Raw genomic sequence first — 5487 nt, forward strand, 5'->3', positions numbered from 1 at the left:
GATAATAATATTATAATTATAACATTATAATTATATTTAATTATATTTATTATTATATTATTATTAATATAATAAACATAATTATATTAATATAATATCATATAATTAATAAGATCATATTATATAATAAAATAATAATATTAAAATTATTAATATAATCATGGTGTTATTTGTTACAATATTACAATTATATTATATAATTGTGTTATTATATTATATTATATTTTAATATTATTGTATATTATGTTATAAAACGCTTGGGAATTTTAGGTCTGAAGTCATTTCATGTTAACCCAAAATCCAGAATTTGACCTCCAAGTATTTCCATTTTTATGGTGTTAATTTGCCTCTGAAAAGGCAGCTGTGATTTTGTTCTAAAAGAAATGGCGTGTGCAATGCTCCATCAGAGCACTGTCGATTTCTCTCCGGAACAAGTTCCTAGAAGTCCTTCATCCCATTTTTAGTGTCTCTTTGTCAAATTCAGAAAGTTAGCTGACACCTTTCCTCCAAATGGAAATGCTCCAACAACCCGCCGCCGTTTTCCTCCATGATGTCATTCAAGAACATTCCATTCCATTTTCAAACCATCTTTTTTCAAAATTGAAAAGGGAGCTGACAGCCTTGCTCCTAACGGATTTGAGTGTTCAAGCCTCCGTCAGAGCAACTGTCAAGCACTTTCATTTTCTCCTATAAATACCCCTTTACTCTCGCATTTTCATCATTCCCATTTTTCACCATCGACTCTCTTGAGTATTGAAACTCTTGAGAAATCACTCCACATTTTCTCTTTTCTTGAGTGTTTTCTTCAAGTCTTTTGTTATAAAGACTTGATGTTCTTCAAGTTCTTGAAGAACTCCATAATTTCTAAGAGTCGAAGCTCCTCAAGAACATTCTTCAATTCTCTTTCACGACCAGCTGATAGTATTTTAAGAGTCTTTTTCACACTTTTTTAGAAGTGTTCAAGTCATCACAGTGAGTGCTCCAAAAGGTCTCTTCACTCCCAGAACAATTTGTATTTTCTCTCGGAGCCCCTTTCACCATACTTCTTCATATTTTGTCCCTATATCAGCGCTATATTCGCCTGTGAAGCATTATACGTAGAGCCTCCAAAGCAGCCCGAAAATTGCCTTTGGAGCACTTCTCCATCGAAAACCTTATCCACCTCTCGAGTCACTCCTCCATCAATTATGTGATCACTCCTTCCCACATTCTTCATCCGCGATTGTTTGTACGAGAATGACTAAGCAGCCCTTTGTACTTGCTTTGACATCAAGCTGCTTCGACACTAGGCTACAGAACGAATGCTCCGAATGGGCAGCCTGATGTGGAGAAGACGTGAATAAACATGTCTGACACGAAAAGTACTTAGAGAGGCATATCTGGTCACGAGGAAAGCCTTCGAATGGGTAAAAAACTTTGGGTTTCTCAAGCCTCCAGGTTGAAGAAAAGTTTCTAAGCATGGGGCTTGGGTCTTGGGCTTTTTAAGGGCTGAAATGAGGAATTTTGGGCTTCCAAAGGGTGAAAGGACGACTTTTTTAGGTTAAATTCTTTATCACTCATTTATGCTTATTTTGATTAATCCTAAAAAATCCCTCAAGTGGGTTTCAAATTGGGTCAAATTAAAGACAAATTAGCTTATTTGATCACTAATGGCCCACCAAACTACAACCCACAGGAGTTCCACGAGCGTGGTTTGAGTCCACGGAACAAGCCATTATGTCACAGGACTCAAAGGATTGGGTCTAGACCCTTAATGAGCATGTTACAAATTCAAGTATCAACAATGTAATTTTACAAAATTGTTAGGATCAAAATGTAATTTTATAAAAATTGAGGAGTCAATAATACGATATAAACCGTATCAATTTACCTTTCGTATTAATTTATACAATAAGATAGTTACACTAAATTTTGTATTATTGTATTATAATACGGTCAAACACGCCCCAAATATTTATGGAATTACCTCGAACTAGCTCAATAAATAACACATATACAAGTGTGTATATATAAACAAACTAACTGAAAGACTATTAATACAAAGATAGGTGATTTTAGAGAGAGAGAATTTGTTTTTTCTTTTTCTATGTTGCTATTAATTAATGAGAGCGCCAATTTTTGCATGATGGCCTAAAATATGAGCAATTTGAATTGTCAAAATTTTTAGTTGTCCACCATCCTTAGCTTTAACCAAAAGCTTTACTTTTAAAAACGTTCTCTAATTATTTTATCAAATGATCGACAGAGGGGGAAAAAAAGTAGAAAATTTTAGTTAAGGGAACCATATGGCATGGTTAGTGCTGCAAAAAAGTTGGTTTCACTTCGTACTTTAATTTCAGCAACTGCACTACTTTTTCTTTGTCATGCAACAATTAATTGTTAAAAAAGGAGATAATTTCTCTGCAGGAAAAAAAAAAAAAAAAAAAAGATCATGAGCCATGAACCAAGAGATGCTATTTTTATCCTAAAATTTTTTTTTTTTTTTTTTTTTTTTTTTTTTCAAAAAAAGAGGAATCAACTTTAAAGTTGAACCAATGGTGATGGTGTTCATTGCTTTCTACGTCCTCAGACCCACCGACCGTTGGTTAAAAATATTTTTATATTCTATTCTTTCTCATTAAAATGAAAAAAAAAAAAAAATTATAAAAAGTGTTGCTTTAAAACTAAGGTTAATTGCCAACTTGCAAAAGATATACAAAACGATAGATGGAAAAGCCAAAGTTGTTTAAAAAGATAAAAAAAAGAGGCATGTTTACTTCGGTAGAATATAATTTCTGTGTCAAAAAAAAAAAAAAGAAAAAAGAAACCGTGTCACTGCTAAGTCAAATTCCAATACAGTTCGGTATAAGAGAATCACACGAGCCATGAGGACCACTTCAATTCAATGGTGAAAAAGCTCACTATTGTGTATCACAGAATTTATCGTTTGTTTTTTCTTTTTCTTCCTTTTTTTTGGGAGCTTTTCTGGTAAAACTAAAAAAAAATGAATATTTGATAGTGTTTTATTTTTTAATTATTAGATCTGTATTAAAAACTGTTTATTTTGTATATTTTTTAATTTAATATGATTTTAACATGATTTAACGGTTAAAAATTAAGACTACCAGTAGACCATGAGAAACTCTTTTCTATACAGGAAGCAGTGGTCACCAATTAGTTTACCCGCCATTATTAGCAAAAGTTTCAAGAAAGCAATACGATATGAACTTATACCAAGTTACCAACTGTTTTAATAGGAGTTGTTAGGATTTTTTTTTTCTAATACTCTAGTAATTAGATACACAATTTTGGATACGTAATTTTATTTTTTTTCATTTAATTAAATTAAATTAACTTATTGTTGATGTGATGATTATAATAATGATTTCCTACCGAAAAAATACGTAATTAATCATGATTCAACCTATTTAATCAATTTACTGCCTATATTAGAGATAAGTAGAGTTAGTAATATATAGGTGAAGATCTTCTCATGTATTGCTTTGAGAATCTGTACCATTTGTTCTACTTCAAAAAACAAAAACCATCAAATGAAAGTGGTACCAAAAATATTTACCTGACTTTTACGTATATGTGTGTATATACGTACGTATGTTTTTATGTATGCATGTATGTATTTATGTATGCATGTATGATATTCTTACTTAATCGAGGAAAAAATACAATCCAATCAAATTGTGTAATTGTTGTAGGATTTTGTACTTTGATCTTAGCCGTTACGTGTCAACTCCACTTTAACTATTGGAACGAACTGGGAAAGCCAATGAATCATCTATGATCAAAAGAATATTTTTAAAAGGAGATTATTTCATCTGTAAAAAGGGATCAAACTACGTTCAAAAGACAATTCTAATTCAAATACCCACATTAAGAGCACATTTAGTTCACTGATTTGAGTTTTTAAATTGAGTTGAGATGTGACTTTATGTGAGTTTTTTACTATAATAAAAAAATTATTGTGACTGTTTCTAAGAGCTTTTTATTGTAATAAAACTCAAATTTTAAACTCGAATCTACGAAATGAACGGAGTCTAAGATAATCAACCATGGATTCATCATTCAATCACGTCCATCTTTCCTGTGACGATTATTTTGTGCATTCAAGATCTCTTGTACTCGTGTTCTCTCTACTCTCTACGTAGTGAAGCCTCCCAAACAATACAGTGAGATAACTCCAACATGGCCTCGTTCACTTCGCGGATTCAAGTTTTCAATTCGAGTTTAGATGTGACATTTTATGAGAGCTTTTCACTGTAGCAGAAAAAGTTAGATGTGATATTTTATGAGAGCTTTTTATTGTCTCTCTTTATTTGTTTGTTGCTCTTCACTTCTACAGCTTTGCTCAAAATATCCTACATCATCTTCGGTGACCAAATTCTGCTTTAACCACGCCAAGATTGTGTCTTTGGCGCCATGCATTTATGAAATATAGCTCACTAAAACCATGGAATTCTGGAGATGCTTCTCTTCTAAAGTAGAAATTCAAGGCCACTCTTTCTTTGCTTACGGCCATTATTTCAACGAACAATAACAACAAGGATAAATTTTATTTTTGTCCCTGAACTTGGGCCTCTTTATCGTTTTATCTTCTGAACTTTGAAAATTAGTCTAGTACCTTCTGAACTTTAAAACGTTATCAATTTTTCCCCTTTTATTTATTTGATTAACAGATTTGATAGCGTGACAATTATATATTAGAAGGGTAGTCTAATGGATTATTTTTATAAATGTCATCTGAAGTATGTACCTCAATTTAAAATGCTCTATATCTCAAAACAAATCAAACGCCTTTTAATCTATATAAAACATGATAAAAACAGTTTTATTGATGTGACATGCCATTAAAAATCAATTAGATGTATAAAATTCTAATTTGATTTCAATGAAATTAATTAAATATTAAAAAATTAAATATAAAAACACTTGACTTAAAAAAAATCAAAAAACTGAGGATGTTTGGTTTATGTATTCAGAATCATGATTCAGAACTATTCTCGTTTTACGTGTATTTTTTGTGAGAGAAAACATTATAGAGAACCATAAATCATGATTCAGAATCATGGACGAATATAGAAAATAAACTTATTATAAGTAAATCAACTATTTTTTCTCAAAAATAAAAAAACCCAAAATAAAAGAGGAAAATAAAAATTTTGAAAAACCTTTTTCCTCTTAAATTCTCTGGTGTGACATGCCATATAAAATTAGTTAGACGTATTATAAACAAAATTCAAAAATTAAATAAATCAACTATTTTTTTACAATGATCTCATTCCTTTTGCTTCTGATTTCAAGAACCCCAGGCCCAGCCTTGACTGTTGTTTAGCCCAAAAATCTTTGTGCGCCTCTAATCTCGGGTAATTTCCTTCTACTCATGAAATCCATGAGAAAACTTTAGAAAAGCCACGAGAAATAGTTGAAAAAGAGACAGATACATTTTAAAATGTATGGTTATTAGATTTTTACTTTTTACACTTACACTTGATT

The sequence above is a fragment of the Morus notabilis genome, unplaced genomic scaffold (assembly GCF_000414095.1).
Source record: "Morus notabilis unplaced genomic scaffold, ASM41409v2 Scaffold176, whole genome shotgun sequence".
Classification (NCBI taxonomy): Eukaryota; Viridiplantae; Streptophyta; class Magnoliopsida; order Rosales; family Moraceae; genus Morus; species Morus notabilis.